At 36.3% G+C, this 20,155-nt stretch overlaps 1 long non-coding RNA gene across 1 annotated transcript; it reads right to left on the bottom strand.

The window, feature by feature from the left end:
• Window positions 1–1,619: 1,619 nt before the first annotated feature.
• LOC143690134 (uncharacterized) lies at window positions 1,620–13,098 on the bottom strand. Its single transcript, XR_013179000.1, has 3 exons — window positions 13,023–13,098; window positions 2,463–2,604; window positions 1,620–1,956 (listed from the first exon to the last, which is right to left on the bottom strand). It is a non-coding gene; the product is annotated as an uncharacterized LOC143690134 (long non-coding RNA).
• Between the last annotated feature and the right edge of the window lie 7,057 nt (window positions 13,099–20,155).

The raw sequence follows: 20,155 nt of genomic DNA, 5'->3' as shown, positions 1-20,155 counted from the left end.
GTCCGGCGGAGAGAGAGAGGGGGTAGGGAGGTCGGGCGGCTCGGCTGCTGCGGGGCGCGTGCGCCGCGCGGCGGTCCGGCGGAGAGAGAGAGGGGGTAGGGAGGTCGGGCGGCTTGGCTGCTGCGGGGCGCGTGCGCCGCGCGGCGGTCCGGCGGAGAGAGAGAGGGGGTAGGGAGGTCGGGCGGCTCGGCTGCTGCGGGGCGCGTGCACAATATCTTATTCTTAAGAGTAGACATATTGTAAACATAATTCATGTCAAATGCAGAACATTTAGAAAATCTAGAGAGATAACAGAAATCACCCATAATCCCATCAGTCAAATATAGCCAGTTTTAACTTTTACATATATCTCCTGTCTTTTTTTCCTGTATTTTTTATTTTTTACAAAAGACATACAGCATTTCTACTTTGCAAACTGCGGTTTAAAATTAGTAATATATATCTTGCATATTATCCTATATCAATAGTTATTTGTCTAACATGTTATTTTAAGGCTGTACTATTTCTGTTTGCTATGAATGTGCCTCAATTCATTTAATCGATCCCCAACTTGGGAGCTTTAATTTATTTTCTGCCAATATGAACAGGGTTGCATCGTATCCTAATAAAAGTCCACAACTGGCTTTCTGGGGGGAAAAGAAGTGCTGGGGTTTATTATGTTTGCCATTTTATTTTCCATGGTATAAATATTTCTACCATTGCTAATATTAAGATTTCAACTTGAAGCAAGTCTAAAAGCCAGTATAAAACTGGCTTGCAACTTTCCTAAAAATTTAACAGTAGGTTGCTAGCTTTTAAGAGATGCCTTCAGCATAACAATGCATGGCTTTTAGTTAAACCTTTTCTCATATCTTTGATTTTTTCTTTTACTTCATACAGAGAAAAATAAATGGAAAATTATTTGATGATAGATATTAGAGTGATGGCTTGTAAGCATGTTTCATTGTTAGTAAACATTCATTATTACTTTTGTTATGATTATTTGTATATTTTTGTAACGTATTTTAACCCAATATTAGGTAGTTTCTCTCCCTCTCCCTCTCCCTCTCCCTCTCTTTCCTTTCTCTCTCTCTCTCAATTGTGTTTAAAGACCTAAGGAATCTAGCACAGTCATTGAAATATTAAAAGTATTTAACCAAGACTTGAAACTGGATTTAAAACACAGGCGAGGAGTACATGGCATAAATAATATACAGATTTGCACTGTATTTCCAGCTCTACCACCTAACAGATTGCTAGATTTGGCCTATTTAACCTCTCTGAGGCTGATTTCCTCATATGCAAAACAGAAATCATGATGTTTATTTCACAGGATGATTGTGAGGGGGATTTCACAAGATAATATATGTGAAGCCCCAGCCAGGTGCCTGGTCTAATGCATACTTTTCTTCCTTTTCCCCTCATTTAAAGCTTTTCATGTGGCTAGAAAATTAACATTATCAACAGAAGCTATAAGAAGGAGTCCTTTTTAGACCTGTGTGTGCTTTCATCTGTAAATTGCATGTTGGTATATTTGTGGTTCTTTACATTCTAGAGTCAGAAGCTCACCGGGGATTCTTTGAAAGCTATTGACTGCCTCCCCTGAAATGTATAAGACAGATACAGAAAATGTTGTTGCAGTTTATTTTGTTGCTTTAGAGCCTCTGCTTTACAGATCATTTGTTTTGGTATTAGACAGCTCACTGAGCACTCTGCCTCCATCTCTTCTTCTAGTGGGACAGCTTGGCCACAGGGATACTTTCAGTGAAATGATGTTAGTGACTGCAGGGCATTGAAAGTGAAAGTTACCTGATGAGTTTGGATCAAACCACCCACCAAACAATCCAGGCCAGCAATGAGATCTCCTTGTCAAACTGCTCAGAAAGGGCTTTCTCTAGTCCTCCGTGAAAATCAAGCTTCTTCCTCAGGTTCAATCAAGGCCCCTGGCTCGATTTCTCTGGAAAACCAGAGATTTTTCTGCATAGTGAAAAAGAAATTTATATTCTGCTTTCATTTCTTACAAAATCTGTGGAAGAGGCACTATTTCTTAATGAAGGTGACTACTTGATAGCAGAAGACAAGGCTTATTTCAAGATGTCACAAAAATCCTGATGTCAATGCATTTATGATAATTAATTTAGCAAATACTGATTAATCACGAACTATATTATCAGGATCTATCTATATTAGGCATTAAGGATGTAACAGGGAATAAGAAAGATAATTACTGCAATGAGCCATGACGATGCATGGAACTTTTATCTTAACCAGAAAAAATATCAGATTTGCTGGTAGGTGTTTCAAAGCTAGCCACAATGTCCCAAATTGTTTTCTTTCAGTGAAATGCAATGTTTTTCTTTTCAGCAATCTGAAGTTGTCAAGTTCCTTGAAGTTTCCAGAAAAGACTTATAATATAGGAACTCATTTTGTATAACATCGTTAACTTCAACAAGTATATTGCCATTTGCTGTGGATATACATACCAGTAAACAATATGGATTTGATCCCACAACCTCTAATACAGTACGAAGGAAGAAAGTTAGGAAGTATCTGCCCTTGGAGACATCAGTAATTCCATCCAGTTTATGTTGAAGGAAAATGGCACATCTGTGACTCTTCTAAGACCTGCTTCAAAATATTAAGTCAAAATATCAGCATTTCTGCAGTGAATGATGTTGACAGAGACACAAACCACAAACCAAGCCACAAACTACCTCTATTTCCAAAGCATGAATCCCTTGAAGTTTCTCCATTTGTGTCACATCTTTTACTTGGCAATGCAACAAACAAATTCATAGAGAACGTCAGTTTTTGCATTGAGACTTAGACTGAGCGTTTATAGGATTGTGTATTTACCACTGCTGTTCTAAAACTTCTTCTTTCCTCTAAATACTTCATTGAAGAAAAGTGACCATGTCTCTGTAATATGATCCCATTCTCTCACCACAGCTGATTGATTATTGGATGGAAACCTGATACAGACAAGACATACGGATCCTTTCTCTGGGGAATTTTAAAGTACTCTTAAGAACTTAAGAAAGGGATATCTGAAACAACTGGGGAGAGTCTATTATCTTAGATTTACAAAATATAAATCAGATCCTATTTCCCCCCATGATTTAAACAAATGGCTTGTCATGCATTTAAAATAAAAGCCAGCTCCTTACCTAGGTCTCCAAGGCTCCACAGGACAGCTCCTGTTGCCTCTTGGACTTCCATCACTCTACCCCTTGTTCAGCTTCAATAACTTTTCTTTCTCAGAGACATGACATTCATTCCAGTCTCAAAGATTTCACATTGCTCTTCCTAAAACTTGAACTTCTTCCAGATTTTCCTATGATAGACTCCTCTTACTCAGTCAAGTTGCAGCTTTCCCTCACAAGCTTATATAAAGTAAACTTTTCCCAAAATAAACTTTTACTTTAGTTTTCTAATTATTGCCAGAAATTCTATCCCTTTGTTATATTGGTTTACTTGCATATCTCCTTTCCTCTAAGTTAGAATGCATTCTTCTAATTGACTTGGTCAGACTCATCACTTGTATAGCTCCAAGATCTGAAGGAGTACAGGGTACATTATGGCAGTCAATACATATTTGATGAATGAATGAAGGATTGTCTCATCCTATAACATGTAACACTCAGAAACTGTTGTCATCTTTGTGATTCCATTAGTTGCAACTGAGAAGTAGAAGAAGGGGAAGAAAATGAAGCAGATGTGCCAAAATTAGCTTTAGTGGGAGTCTGAGAGTCTTAAAAGCATTCAAATCCCTGATTCCTGTTCATTCTTTGGCCCATGTAAATTCCTTTTATCTTCCCTGAGACACTTCAAGGTCCTACAGTCAATTCCCTTTTTTGCTAAATCTAATTTGAGTAAGATTTCTGTTACATCCAATGAAAAAAAAAGTGTTTTTTTAATTGAGGTATAATTTACTTATATTAGAATGCAGATATTGTGTTTAATTGGATGTTTTCATAATTGTAAACATCTAGATGTTTACATTCAAAATAACATATAAAATCTTCTTATTACCCCAAAATATTCCCTCATGGAATTTTTCAGATACTCCATTTGCCTTCCATAGTAATCACTTTCTGACCTCTAACACCATTGATAAGTTTCATCTGTTTTTAACTTGATAGAAATGAAATCATACTGTATGTGTTCCAGGTCTTGCACATTTTATTCAGCATAAAGTTCTTGAGATTCATCTCATTGAGTCAGGGCTTCATTAAGCTTCTTTTATATTTCTGGGTAGTATACCATTGCATGAATATACGCAATCTGTTTATGCAAGAAAGGATTTTGAAATTTCACACTAGCTGAGTGAAGGGAGAGTGAGAACAATGAGTGTCCCTTATATGAGACCAAGAGTGGGACTGATGTTACTGGGGTAGCAAAGCAGATTGTTTATCCATTTTCCTTTGTACCTTGTATGCAAGATCTTAAGGAGGCTTGTTAGGAAAATATCAAATATTTTAATATGTTGTCTACTTCATTTAGGTTTAATTAAGGTTTTTCACAAAAAGGATACTCTTAGTTAGAGGTGGCGTAACTGAAAGCAGCTTAAGAACAACAGGACAAATTTATAACTCCTGCCCTAAACCAGCTGGAGGTCAGATCATCTTGTCCTGAACTACAATAGCCAAATCCTCAGTTGCACTCTATTCTAAAATTAAAACAGACAGATTAATACATTAAATTCTAGAAGTTGTAATGGGAATATCTGCAAGATTTCCAGAGGACTTAAGGCACCACTGCAGAGCACCAGTAGTGCAGAGGTAAATGAAAGTGTTGATGACCGTTCCTTCTGTAAATCACATTCACCTATAGCTGGAATACAGTGTGGAATGAGGGGACTCATTGTAAATAGAAAGCACAAATCTCCCTGTCACAACCTATTGTGTCCCATATTTGAGAAAGTTCTTTAAACAGATAAAGTATGGGAAGAGTCCTAAAGATGGGTGCTATAAAACATAAACCAAAGAAATAAGACCCAGTCCAGACTAGGGATGCAAAGAGTGCAACCCAGAAAGATTTCTTGCATTGGTTGTTCAGCAATAGAATTCTCCCAAATGGAATTGAAAGACGCTTGGCCAATATTTTATATAAGTTGTGTCTCTGGAAACACAGTAGGCGAGGCTCAAATGCAGACACTGATAAGAAGTGGACCACAAAGGTGATTTCTCCTCCTACAGAGAGATTCTCTAAAACCCCAACCTCAAATGTAGCCCCTGGAGAGCACTTAGCTTAGGAAATCCTCCCAGTCAATAGATGCAATAATCAAGAAATTCACTTCACTCCCAAAGAGAATCAACAAATGAATGCTCAAGATATTTGCTCATCTTATAATTTATCTCATATCCCTGCCCATCAGCATATGCTCTGAATCATTGACCAATTTACATTGCTGATTTTTTCATTCTTTTTAACAGTTTTTGGTACAATTATACTATTTTTGTCCCCCACCATTGTTCATTAAATGTGTCACATGTTGTAAGGAATTATACTAATAATTGCTTGGGACTAAATAGAATAGTGCTGGGGAGCACTCAGAAAGCTTGGCCACTGGAATAATTACCTAGATCATTATATCAGGATGCAAGACAAGTGTGATGTGGAGCTGAAAACCCACTGTTTGGACTTGTGCCTAGGGAAGTTGGAGAACTTTAGGGAGGGAAATTTTTGGAGTTGTGTGTATGGGAAGAATGCTATACATATATGCTGGGGAACAAAGAATAGACAGTACATTTCTGTGCAGTAATACAAAATAATGCCAATACTTTTCTAAAAACCAACATTATCACTTTTATCCATTCAAGGGCACCAGGAAAAGCCATGTTCTTGTTGTTGACCCCCAAACTCGGCCACAGCTGAACTGTCTGTGGATACTTATCTGTCCCAAGTTGGGTCAATGGATTCCTCACCAGAGAATTCTGGAACTCGTACTGCAAAGGAATCAAATTCTTTCTGGGTTGCTGAACTTGTGCATATCATGAAAAATTTGGGAATCTTGGTGGGGGGGAAGTCATATTTCCTATCAGGTAAACCACAGATCAGAAAAATGGTAGGAACTGATCCATGGGGAAAGTAGAATGAAGTAGATGAACTGAATGAAAACAGTAAGAGAAAAAGAGTTCAATTAGTGTTCTTGTCTCTTATTCTAGTTTCCTTCTGGAATGCAGCTGAATTCTTGCCTTTCAGTTCCATGAGATGACCTAGTGTCATGGTGACAATTTCTCCTTTATGCTTAAGCTAGTATAAATTACATTTCTGATATTTGTAGATGAAAAAAGTCTACATCTCCAATATTTCCAAATTGTGACTTTTTTTCTCCTGAAATCCATATTGTCTAATATACATGGAAAACATTATGTCTTCTCTTTGTAGTTGACTTCATGCTTTTTTTGGCAGGGACACTACTGTCCAAAAGCACTGAGGCTATTATATCCCATATTGTTTGGCAATGGAAGCAAAACCAAAGGATCTGTGTTTCATTGTTCACGTATTTTTTTCTTTGACATTTTTCAACTTGAACTGGGTCTAATATGGACAGTCTGTAGTAACGTTTATATAATCCTAATGGTATGATACTTTTCCCCCTAATTTTTATGAAGGAAAAATTATTCCAGACATCATGGCATGGCAACAATGACAAAAGCATATGTTACTTAACTGTTGACAACCCAAGCCACCACCTTAATACTTCTTAAATACTTTAATAATTTGACTTTAATAATTTGAAAACACTTTACCCAAAAGGATAATTTGTAATGTAATAGAAATAAAATTAGAGGAAAGAATTATTCAAAACAACCTTGAATCCTATCCTTGGACCTCCTTAGAAGCCTATGTATTTTTCTTTCATTACTTAGGCATTCATTTTAGCTCTCTATTACTTCCCAGACCAGAAATGACTTGGCTTTCCAAAGCAAAGCGGACTCCCACTGATCCGAAATGTTGGTGAGAATTGAGGTCTGAAGGATGAGAAAAGGTTCTCCTTTTAGAGTCAAAAACATGCCCTCTCCCAGTGCCAGATACACACTAACTGTGGGGTAAAGTTTGTAACCATGCCTCCAGCATCCCCTAAAGTTTTGCTTAGTTTCTTCTCTAGTCTTCTGTATTATTTTCACTATGTTCTAAAGTTTAGTTTTTGGATGTATAGTTGTTTAATCCAGCCTAGACTGTGGGTGATTCTACCTACCTCCAATTACATAATGGCAGTATTCTTCATTTTTGCCTTTCTTTTTCACAATTCACTTGTGTTTAACATAAAATATAATAAATCACCTGAGAACATTGAAACTAACAGGCTCCCTAGTGATTTTTAGGCATCCCTGTCATTTTACAGACTATACGGATGAGCTTCAGAAAAGTGAATAATTTGTCCAAGACAGCATAGTTAACAGTGAAAGTTGGGGTCATGTACCCTGACACTAAAATAATTACCTTTTAATTTCACCAGGTTTATAGTGGATAGTGCAGGAACAAAGATTTCCGAGTTGCTTTTTAATCTCAGAAATCAGTTAGGTAGCAAGCTTTTAGCCATTGCTTTTTTTTTTTCTGAAATTTTAAAGTGATTCTCATGAATTATTCCAAGCACATGGAAATCAGGCATCTAAGGAGAGAAGTAGAATAATAGACCCAAGCTGCAAGCAGGTGCCTCTCCTTTATATGGGAATATTTAATTTCCAATTACTGGTCTGCAAGAAGACATCCAAAATGTCTCAGAACTAGTTACTATCCAATATGAAATCTTCTTTCCTGCTGCTCCTGCCAGCTGACATTTCATTTCCTCTTGTAACCACCTCTGCATTTACTTAAAAAAAAATCCAGGGAGATAATCCTTGTCTTGATACTCAATTCTTGGTATGACTGCATAGAGCAAAAATGTATGTCCTGTCATGGGAACATTATTTTCCTGCTTGTATTCTTTTTCTCTGGCCTGAGTTGACGTATTAGGAATTTCAATCACTGTAAAATGGGAGGGAAATGCTGTTCTGTTGTTAAAAAGATGGAAACATGAAGCAGCTCCCTTAGGCTGGGTTAGAAAGCCCAAATGAGCAGAATATTATTCAGTTATCTGCTGTATGCAGGACCACACAGTTTGTCTTCCAAAAGTTAAGATTTGGTTAATTCCTGTTTGCTCCAAAGGACTTATATGTGAATAAACAACACTGTTCTTATATCTCCTTGCTACTCATGTGTTACATATTTCAATGCTGTCAGTTATGCAAAAAAAAATATATATATATATGTATACTTATATATGAGTTAAATACTCATGAAATTGAAGCTTTTGGATTTATCAAGTACAATTGGCCTTATCTATCAATCTTCTGAACTTTGGGGTCAGGGAGGGTAACTCCAAAACCTCCCTACAAATGTTCTTGCCACCCTCATCACAGAATGAGGACTAGGCTAGAGGAGTCAGAAGGTCTGTCAACATACCATTTTCAAGTATGAACTGTCATTTTCTATTTTAATAATATATTGTTATTTCACAGGGGAATAATAATTTCTTGCATTTCTTGCTAATAGGAATTGGCCTGTGTTACCAAATCATTTTTGCATTTACTTGATCAATCTTTGCCCACTTCAATAATGTGTACATACACATCTTCTTTGATTTGATGAATCGTTGCATTAATCTGTGGAAAAAATACTTTGGAAGAAGAAGCCAATAGCCATGATATAAAGTGGAGCAAATAAAGAGAGATGTGACTAAATTAACAGCAGTACTCCCCAAAATAGAGATTTATTTCTGGCCCAAACGTTGCCAGAGAAGCAGATTCCTAGATGTATCTCGGGGCCTGCAGCTGCCAGAAATGTTTTCTGGGTGGTCATGGGGCTCATTAATCACTTCTCTGTGTTCACAAGCCTGGTGACAAGTCTATGTGCACATGCCTAAAGGAGTAGGTAAACCTGGCAAATCTCATCAATTTATCAGGTTGCCAAAGACCCTTCAAAGCCCAAACTCCTTTGCATGGCTCAAGAGGTATTTCTTGATGTAATGTTAACCCCTCTTCCATGCCAATTCTAACTATTCCCTCTGTTTTACCCCACATTTCAACCTATTCAGGGCCATGCTCCTATGCCTGTATAAGTTCTGCTCCCCTCCTTAAATATGTTTCTTCCCTTGCCAACTAGATGAACTACACAGTTTTCAAAATTCAGCTCAAGCTCCACCCATCACAGACAGTTGATTACTTCCTCGTTTTGTTCTCATTACTCAATTTTTTAATCATTACCATTGTAACGATTTTTCACTATTGTAAGTACTGTTTACAATTGTAAACTCACTTACAAGTGAGTTGTTTACAAGTTCATGGTCTTATGTTAGCACAGAGCATAAGGCCTGGCACATAACAGGTGCTTAAAAAATACTTGTTGAATACATGAATGAATGGATCTAGCCAAGTCTATGAATGTCTAGGTTATGATCAAGAATGCCAAAGTGGGAAATCCTATTTTTACTATAGAGTCAAGCTATCCCCAATTCCAGTGCCTAAGTTATTAATGTAAAAAATTGGGGTTTGGAGATAAGGTCAAGAGGCAATGAAATTCTAGACAGATCCAAAAGCTGGGCTAAGTACGGAATTGGAACAAAGATCCCAAACCAAAGAAAGAGAGAGAAAGAGAGAGAAGAGGTTGGGTTAAGGGCATGAAAATGAAGTCAGGACTGAAAGTGGTAGAATATCCTGAAGGAAATAGAAAAGAAATAAAATTTTGCTGGCAATTGGTTAGCAAAACCTGCCCAATTCCTTGTCTATAAAAGGCAAGGTTACAGAAAAAACCTACTTTGGGTTCAGGGGTAGAAAATTCAGACATTGAGGATATAACAGGCATCCACTACACAATGTCTCAGCAACAAGGAAGAAAATCTAGGTAAGGAATAAGATCAGCAAGAATGTCTCACATTGCATTTACTTTTGCTGGTTTCTCCTTATATTTCTTCTGCCAAGTACAAGCTCCTGTCACAGAATTTCAAGGAGTACTATTGGTAATTGTGGGGTGGTTGTGAATAGTGCCTGATAGGTAAGCTGTGGAAATAGACTGCAGGGGCTAAAATCTTGACTCCACTGCTTTCCAGCTGTGAACCACTAGTCAATTACTCAAACTTGAGCTGTAAAATGGGGGAAAATGGCACCTACTTCATACGACTTTGGGGAGGGTTGAATGAGTTAATCTGTGGGAAGTGCTTAACTCATAGACAGGAGCATTCAAAGTGGTTAGTCAGGCAGGTGATGACCCATTTAGAGAGGTTCATGACAGAAAGTACAGATTTAATGTTTCATGTAGAATCAAAATAGATTTTGTTCCTATTTACTTGTTCATGTTAGAGAATTATCACAACGTCCTTTAGAAGGAAAAAACCTACCCATTAAAGAATACTGCATTGAGCTGAAATAAGAACAGAGGAAAATAGAATTGATCTAAAGTTTTACATGGTATGCTAGATGATGTATTCATTCAGATAAAAGTTTGGTTAGAGTTTTAAACAGAAGCGGTTGCTTAGATAATATAATCACATAATTTATTTCTCCTTGGGTATGTAGGCAATTAAGAATTGACCCCACTGCTCTGAAGTTCCCTAGACCCAAGGCTGCTTCTGGCCTTCTTTTCTAGAATCCTTAGAATTCAAGATAGAGCTCCAGCCATCACATATGCATTCCAAGGAGCAAAAACAAAAGAGAAAATGGGTGCAACTTCCTTTTAACGATACATCCCATGGAATGCACATACCATTTTCCTTCACCTGTTATTGGCCAGAAGTAGTAGCAGAGAAGACTGACAGATAAAGTCTTTGTTCAAGGGACCATATACTCAACTAGAAATTGGGGATTTTTAACTAATAACCTCTGTCAGAGCTGGCTTTAAGATTCTCTGTATGAACTGAGATATTACCCTCATAACCCCACTCTGACAAAAGCATTTGTCTGAGGAGAATTTGCTTGCCTGTTAGTATCTCATTAAGTTGAAACTGGATTTTTAATGTGTTTATTCATATCCCTGTCCTATGTTTCATGGTATTAGGTTTTATCAATTATATCTGACTGAAATTAATTTATATCCTCAAGGAACTATTTCTTGAGCTAAAAAAAACGGTTTCTAGATGAGAAGCACTATTTGTGGGATGTTTATATCACAGCCACCCTGGAAGATTTGAAAATCCACAATAAGTCTATTTTTTCTTAATCCATTTCCTTTGCTCATTCTTTTCCCTTTGCCTGTGATTACCTTCTAAACTTTTCTATCTATCTGGCACACTTATACAATCTTCAAAATCCATCTTAAACCTCACGTCTTCTGTGAAGTCTTCCATAATTCTCCTAGACAAGTTTAGTTTTACCCTTCTCTTTGTTTCTATCACACGTTTTCATCTCTGTTATCATACCTGGCACACTGTAATGTGGGTATTTGCATTTCTGCCTTCCCAGGTAGTTTTAAGAAGTACATAGGCACCCCAAAATATTTGTTTAATGACAAAATAAATTAGTATTCCTGCCCCCAATAGGTAATGATTTATAGGACATCATTTTTGAGCAAGTTCCTTTAACTAAAAGATTTATAGCATGAACAATAATAGTACTGACAATGGCAGTGCTACTGTTTTTCTTGGGAGTAAGAAGAGGTGCTGAGTATCAGGGACATGATATATATAGCATGTCAAATCTCTATAATACCTTTAAAATTAAGTATTACTGCCACATTTTACAGCTGAGAAAGTTAATACCCAGACAATTTGTATAGTCTGCAAGTGGTGGAGTGCCTACCCCAAATTAGGCTAGTGAACTACATTTTTCTTCATTAGCACTTCACTTGCCTAGGTTAGGAGAAGAGCACTGCCCTCTCTGGACATCATCTTTTGAAATGCAAGCATTCCTCAGAGGCACCATAACCCAAGTCCCTGGCTCATGGGTTTTCCTTTACTAGATCCCTTTCCTTATGATAGACAGGTCAAGAGATGCATATTATAATAAAAAGGTCTGGAGAAAAGATTAGAAATGAATGTGGAATGCTCCATGTTCCAGCTTCCCCATCTAGCCTGGTATAACTGTTCAAAACTGTTGCATACCCCAAAAAAGACATGTTCTTTATTCCTGATTCAAAATTGTAGAGTGATATCTTTTTAAGTTGTTTCCATGGAGACTGACCCACTCAATTGTGGGTGGGACCTTTTGATTAGGTGGTTTCCATGGAGATGTGTCTCCGCCTATTCAAGGTAGGTCTTAATCTGCCTACTCGGAGTTTTTAAAAGGGAAACATTTTGGAAAAATCTTTGGAGCTGACAAAGCCCTTGGGGAAACAGTTTGAAACCAGAAGGCAAAGACCCCAGCAGGTGCTAGCCATGTGTCTTTCCATCTGACAGAGGTGTTCTGGACCCATCAGCCTTTCTTGAATCAAAGTATCTTTTTAATGCCCTTAGAACTGTAAACTTGTAATTTAATAAATCCCCTTTATAAAAGCCAACCCACTCCGATACATTGCATTCTGGTAGTATTAGCAAACCAAAACACCTAAGATTGGCTTTATTCAATGACTAGGGTTCGACTATATTGAAGAGAAAATTTTATTTCCCCATCCTCGCTCACATGCAATGTTGTCTATACCTGCTTTAATTGTATGTTATCTAGTGCCTTTTACATGTGCACACACATGCACACACACATGACCTCTTCTCCTGCTTCACAAAGGAAATAAAACCATAAGATGAGAGTGCCTTTGTTTTTCGGCCATCAAGCCTGTAAACCTACCTGCATCTAATCTCTCACCTCTTTCTGTTTTTGTTTCCTCTTTTCAGGAGATAATCCTTCATCTGTTATACTGCCCCATCTCCACACTTTCTGTTTCCTGTTCTTTTAACTTCTTTCCATTATACCTTTCCTATCATCATTTAAACATATGCAATTTGTTTTCATATTAATAAAAGAAAACACCATCTTCCCTTTTGACTGTTGCTGTATTTATCTCCTTCTTAACAAAGTCTTGAAAACATGTCCTAAACCCACGGATTTGCTCACTTACTACTCACTCCTCACCTCCTTCCAATCTGTGGCCTCTCCAAAGCCTTAGTCCACATGGCTCCTGCTGAGATCACCAATGAGTTCTCTGTTACCTAAGCAGGTGAGTGGTTTACTGTCTTCCTGTCATTTCATTCCTGCTGCAGTGTTTGAAATTGTAGAGTACTCTATCTTTGTTGAAACATTCTCTACACTGGTTTCTGTATCACCAAACCTCCCTGGTTCTCTCCTATTTCTCTGACTAATACCTCTCAAATTCCATTGTGTCCTTAACCTGTCTTTTAATCGTGAGTTCCTTGAAGCCTAGTCCTTGGTCCCTTCCCTTTCTTACTCTATATCCTTCCCTCAGGGACTTATCCATGCCCATAATCACAGTCTGTATTCTGAGTAGTTTCAAGTGACAATCTCCATTCTAGACATTTCCTCTGAGTTCAAATTCATGTAAAAAACTGCCCACTCGATATCTCCAATTGGAGTTATCAAATGAACCCCAAGTATAACAAAATTAGCATGTCCATAATTGAGCTCATGCTCTTCTTTCTCATACAAAGCTTTCCACTAGTTTTCTCTCTGTCTTAATAAATGACATTATTATCTATCCAATTGTCCTAAGTGGACATTCAGCATTCAGTCCTGTATGGACTGATTTCCTATCAACCTAAGGTGACTTTGGCATATTGTGATAGGCAGCCTCTAAGATAACCCTTAATGATCCTGCCCCCTGAAATTTGTCCCTTTGTGAATCCATTCCCCTTGATAGTGAGCTGTACTTACTGATTCACTTCTATAAAATGCACTATGCCAGATTAATGGAATGTCACTCCCAAGGTTAGTTACCAAAAGACTGTGGACTTTATCTTCTGTGTATTTTCTTGTTCTGTCTCAGATTACTTTTCCTGGGGGAAGGTAGATGCCATGTTTAAGGTAGTTTGGATAACCCTGTGGAGAAACCCACACAAAAAGAAATTGAAGGAATTAATCACAAATGGTGCATAAAGAACTGAGCCCTGCCAAAAAAAAAAACATGCAAGTGAGGGGGTAAGTGGCCATAGTCAAGCCTTGAGACAAATGCAGCCCAGCTGAAAGCTTGACTGCAAACACACGTGAGATCCTGAACCAGAAAGCAGTTTGTTGTTTTAACCTGCTAAGTTTTGGGAAATTTGTTTGGCAACAATAGACAACCAATACATATTTGAAGGAAGAGACCATCCTCTCATTGGGCAGGCCACAGTGGCTCAGCAGGCAAGAATGCTTGCCTGCCATGCCAGAGGCTCGTGCACTTAAGAGAAACTAGATGGCTCCCAAACTATAATAACTGTGCTGCTTTGAAACTGTTATATACCCCAGAAAAGCCATGTTCTTTCGAACCTGGGTAGAACTTTTGATGCACCCAATTGTGGGTGGGATCTTTTGATTAGGTGGTTTCCATGGAGATGTGTCTCTGCCTATTCAGGGTGGGCCTTAATCTGCCTACTGGAGTCTTTTAAGAGAGAACCATTTTGGTAAAAGTCAAAACAGATAGAGAGGTTTGGAGATGCAGAAAGAAATCGGCCAGTGAAGCTGTTTGAAACCAGAAGCCAAAGGACTATAGGCACCAGCCACATAACTTCTCAGCCAATAGAGGTGTTCCAGTTGCCATTGGCCTTTCTTAAATCCTCTCTCTGGATGCCTTAGTTTGGACATTTTTATGTCCTTAGAACTGTAAACTTGTAACTTAATAAATCTCCTTTATAAAAGCCACCCATTGCTGCTATATTGCATTCCAACAGCATTAACAAACTAAAACAATAACTTGATCATTTTGTAGACAATGCAAAATGGACTTATAATTATAGAGAGCATTGCTTAAATATTGACCCAGTTACCAACTGCTACTAATTAATTACCATGTTTTCATTTAAAAATAACTTGTAATAAAAGTTTGGTTTTAGCGTGAGTTGTATTTATGTTTGAAAAAGTTTTGTGAACTGTTATACAAATGGCAAATAAGCAATACTAAGTATCCATGATTCATAACCTCCAGGTTTTGCTCAAATAACCCTACAAAGCCTATGCAACCCATAGGTAACCAACCCATCCTTACCTTCACATATTCTAGTGAAATGTTAGGCAAGAAATATCCTATTGAGCTGCCAGAGCACCAGTCAGAACATGCTACATATTCAGTGAACATTAATGTATTCCATGTTCTGATTACAGTTTTTGTTTTTTAATTCAAATCTAAGATTTTGAAGTATACCCACTCCTCTCTTTAAAGTCAATATAAACAAATCCTACTTCAATTTTCCATCTCCCTTCCTTCTTTCTTCCCCCTTAATTCTCTTTTATCTTTTTCTCCACTCCTCTCGTATATTTCTCATTAATTTTATATAAGACCACTAAGGATAAAAGAACTAAAGGCAAGTACAATATAATAGCAAGTAGTAATATGGGCAATGGTTAAACCTATAGAGCTTAAGTAAAAATAAAGGAAGGTGCAACTTTTATTTTATTTCTTCTTTGACAGCAACAGTGTACCATAATAGTTTAATACTCCAAAATATCCAGAAAATTCTCTAAGATGAAACAAATGCCCTCCTTCAGAATACCAAAGCAGATAATTATGGTTTGCAAAAGAAGAACAGTAGAAATAATTACATGGTTTAACTATATATAACAATATAAAACAAAATTTCTTCACAGTGAAAATTAGATACATAAGGAACTTACTATCAAAATTACAACAGGACTAAGTCAGAATAATTTAATTAAGAATGATGAGTGACATAATTGGTCCTAATAAAAAGTTTTTAAAATGTGCAATAATAAATAATTGGCAAATCTTTTTGAAAACATCTAAATGTAGCATTATCTGATAGTTGGTATCTCTTTTGCAACCTAAATAACCATAGGAATAAGTCATATTTCATTTCAGTTTTCATGCTGAAAAAAGAGCTGTGATTTCATACAAAAAAATCTGTTAACTGAAGTAATCTGATTTTGAAAAAAGGGGCATTGAGTAGATGGAAAAAGCGTAGAAATAATTGCTATTAATGTATTAAGCTTTGCTGGGAAGGATCATTATTTAAAGTAAATCTTAAAAGCAAATTGAAAAGAAAAAAAGAGACTTTCCTTATGGAACTAGGTAATTCAATGGAAAATCATAGCAGTTATTACTCTCCACCATTCATTTCTTTCCATGAGCTTAGAATACCCTATGAATGTGGCATATGATGGGAAGCTGATGGGTCAGAGTAAATCTTTTTGTTAATGCACCACAAGATAATCTTCCACTTTGGAATGACTCTGCCACTTACGTTGTTGATACCTTAGATCTCTAAGTACACATATTCTTCAAGTTGATAAAAAACCTCACCTTCTGTACATTATCATTTCCTTACACAAACATATACCTGCACATATACAATTCTACCCAAAATTATCAGCACTATATATCAATTAATATATATCTTTCATAATTCCCAATTAGCCACTCTGTATTAATTTAATTGCTTTGACAATTAATCTAGTCTAAAATAATTTATAGAATTTTTCATATAACTCTTTTTTGTAGACAATTGTAGCTTAAAGATGCCTGTAATCATGTTAGATGTTCTTACCAGAAAAAAAACACAGTAAGTTAGACTCAAGAAATTTAGATACTATGCTTATTATATAAAATAAAGGATTCATTATATCTCAACTATATCCTCGCAACATTAAGTCTGAAGAAAGTCAGCATCAGTTCTTTTATTGAGATATAATTTGCATGCAATATAATTCGCTGAAGTTCAGTGGGTTTTAGTATATTTAAAAAGTTATGGAACCATCACCATTTATCAAATTACAGAACATTTTAGTACCCACAAAAGAAACTTCATTGTCATTAGCAGCCACCCCACATTCCCCTCTCCCTCTAGCCCCTGGCAATCAATAATTTATTTTCTGCTCTATGGTTTTGCCTATTCTGGACATTTCACGTAAATGGATCATATAGCGTGAGGCATTTGTGTCTGGCTTCTTCCAATCAACATAATGTTTTCAAGGTTCATCTACATTATAGCATGCATCAGTACTTAATTTATTTTTATGGTTGAATATTATTCTATTACATGGATATACTTTTCATCCATCATCATTTTATGGACATTTGGAATGTTTCCACTTTGGGGTTATTGTGAATAATATTGCTATGAAAATTCACATACAATATTGTGTGTAGACATATGTTTTCAGTATTCTTGGAGATCTACCCAAGAGTGGAATTGCTGGACCAGATGATATTTGTATGTTTAACTTTTTGAAGTTGAACTGTTTTCCCAAGCAAATGTGCAGCTTTTACATTACCACTAGCAATGTATGAGGGTTCTAGTTCTCCCATCTCCCTGCCAAAACTAGTTATTGTCAGTTTTTAAGTACAGCTATCCTAGAAGTTATGAAGTGATACCTCATTGTGTTTTTTTTTTTGTTTGTTTGTTTTGTTTTGCATGGGCAGGCACCCGGAATCAAACCCAGGTCTCCTGCATGGAAGGCGAGAACCCTGCCTGCTGAACCACCATGGCCTGCCCCTCATTGTGGTTTTGATTTGTCTTTCCATAATGATTAATATTGAGTTTTTTTTCTGTGCTTATCGGTCATTTGGATATCTTCTTTGGAGAAATGTGTATTCAAATCCTATGGCCATTTAAAAAATAGGCTATTTGGGTTTTTTTGAGCTGCAAGAGTTCTTTAAGTATTCCAGATACAGGTCCCTTATCAAATACATGGTTTTAAAATGTTTTATCCCCTTCTGTGGACTATTTTTCACTTTCTTGATAGTGTCATTTGAAGCACAAGTTTTAAAATTTTGTCTTGGTTTCTTTGGGCTGTCACAACAAAGTACCTTAAAGTATGTTAAAACAACAGAAATTTAAGCTCTAGAAGTTAGAAGCCCAAACCAAGGGGTCAGGATAGACCATGCTACCTCTGAAGTCTGGCTCTGGCATAACTCAACCTCTACCTCCCTCACATGGCTGCCTTCTCTCTCTGTTTCAAACTGTGTCCACATTTTCTTTCCTAATATGGACACTGGTTATGTTGGATTAGGACGCACCCTAATTCAGTTTGGTCTCAAGTAACAACATCTTTAAAGAGCCTATTACTTAATAGATTCACATTTACAAGATTGGGAGATATGACTTAAAAATACATTTTGAGCTGCACAATTCAATCCAGAATAATTTTCATGAAGTCCAATTATCTATTCTTTTGTTAATTGTGCTTTCAGTGTCATATTTAAGAAATGATTGCCTAATCCAATGTCATTAAGATTTTTACCCACTATTCTAAGTGTTTTACGTTTTTTACCATTGGATTTTGTCCTTTGATCAATTTTGAATTAAATTTTATATACGGTATGAGGGAGGGTTTGAGATTCATTCCTGTGCATGTGGATATCTAGTTGTCACAGCACTATTTGTGGAAAAGACTACTCTTTCCAGATTGAATTGTCTTGGCACCTTTGGTGAAAATCAATTGGACATGGATGTGAAAGTTCACTTCTGTACTCTTAATTCTATCCCATTGATTTGTATGTCAATCCTTATGCCTGTCCCACACATTGCTTAAGCTTTATAGGGAAATGGGCTTGTATGATACACGCCATTGTACTATAAGTTCTAGCCAAGGCTATTATAGAAAAAAGAATAAAAAAATAAATAACTCCAAAGTTATTCTTCTTTTTCAGTATCATTTTGGCTATTCTGGGTATCTTGCATTTCCATATGAATTTTAGGGTCGGTTTGCCAATTTCTGCAGAAATGTCAGACCGCATTTTGATATGGTTTGCATTTAATGTGTACACTATTTTGGGGAGTATTGCCATCTTAACAATATTCAGTCTTCTAAATCCATGAACATGGGATGTCTTTCACAAATTTTATACGTCTGCTGTTAAAATGATTCCCAAGATTTTGCTTTTTTGATGTTTTTGTCAGTGGAGTTTTCTTTATTTTATTTTTTGGTTTGTTCATTGCTAGGAATATAGAAATACAAGATTTTTTATAGGTTTTGTTTCTTACATTCTGCAACCTTGCTAATTCATTTATTATTTATAATAATTTTTTTCGAGGAGGGAATTCCTTAGGATTTTCTATATATAATATCACCAGTGAAACATCGGTAAAATACAGTTTTACATCTTCCTTTGCAAACTAAAACATTTTCATTTCCTTTTTTTCATAATAGTCTTGGCTAGAACTTCCAGTACAGTGTTGAACAGAAATGGTGAGAGTGGACATTCTTGTATTGATCCTATTCTTAGGGGGAGATCATTAAGTATTATGTCAGCTGTGTTTTTTTATACAAGCCCTTTATAAGGTTGAAGGAATGACATTTTCTATTCCTACTAAGTAGTATTTTTGTATCATGAAATGTAGTGGAATTTTGTAAAATGCTTTCTCTGTTTATTCAGATGATCATGGAGTTTTTGTCCTCTATTCTATAAGTTGGTATTTTGCCCTGATTGGTTTTCATAATGTTGAACAAACTTTGCATTCTTGGGATAAATCTCACTTGGCCATGATGTACAATTCTTTACCTATGTGTCTAGATAGGTTTTCTAATATTTCATTGAGGATTTTTGAATATTCATAAAGGAGATTGGTCTATAGATTTTTTCTCTTATGATATCATTGGCTTTGTTATTAGGGTAATACAAACCTCATAAAATGAATTTGGAAGTGTTCTCTTTTCTTCTGTTTTTTGGGAAGAATTTGCAAAGTGTTGTTATTAATTCTTCTTTTTTAAATGTTTAATAGAATTCACCAAAGAAGCCATCTCATCCTGAGCTTTCCCTGGGAGTTTTCTGATTACTAAGTCAGTCTTCTTACTTTTTAAAAAATTTTTCCATTTCACCTAGGCTATCTTATTTGTTGACATGCAATTGTTTCTAGTGTTCCCTTCTAATCCTCTTTCATTTTTGTAACATTTGTAGTAATATTGTCCCTTATATTCTTGACTTTAGTAATTTGAGTCATCTCTCTTTTTCTCTTAGTCTAGCTAAATGTTTGTCAAGTTTGTTGATATTTTCATAGAACCAACTTTTGGTTTCATTAATTTCTACTATTGTTTTTCTAACCTCTACTTCACAATTTCCACTACAATTTTTATTTCTTCTTCCATATGCTTGCTTT

The sequence above is a fragment of the Tamandua tetradactyla genome, chromosome 7 (assembly GCF_023851605.1).
Source record: "Tamandua tetradactyla isolate mTamTet1 chromosome 7, mTamTet1.pri, whole genome shotgun sequence".
Classification (NCBI taxonomy): domain Eukaryota; kingdom Metazoa; phylum Chordata; class Mammalia; order Pilosa; family Myrmecophagidae; genus Tamandua; species Tamandua tetradactyla.
Note: the sequence above shows the minus strand (reverse complement) of the source record. Positions and strands in the feature narration are given on the sequence as shown.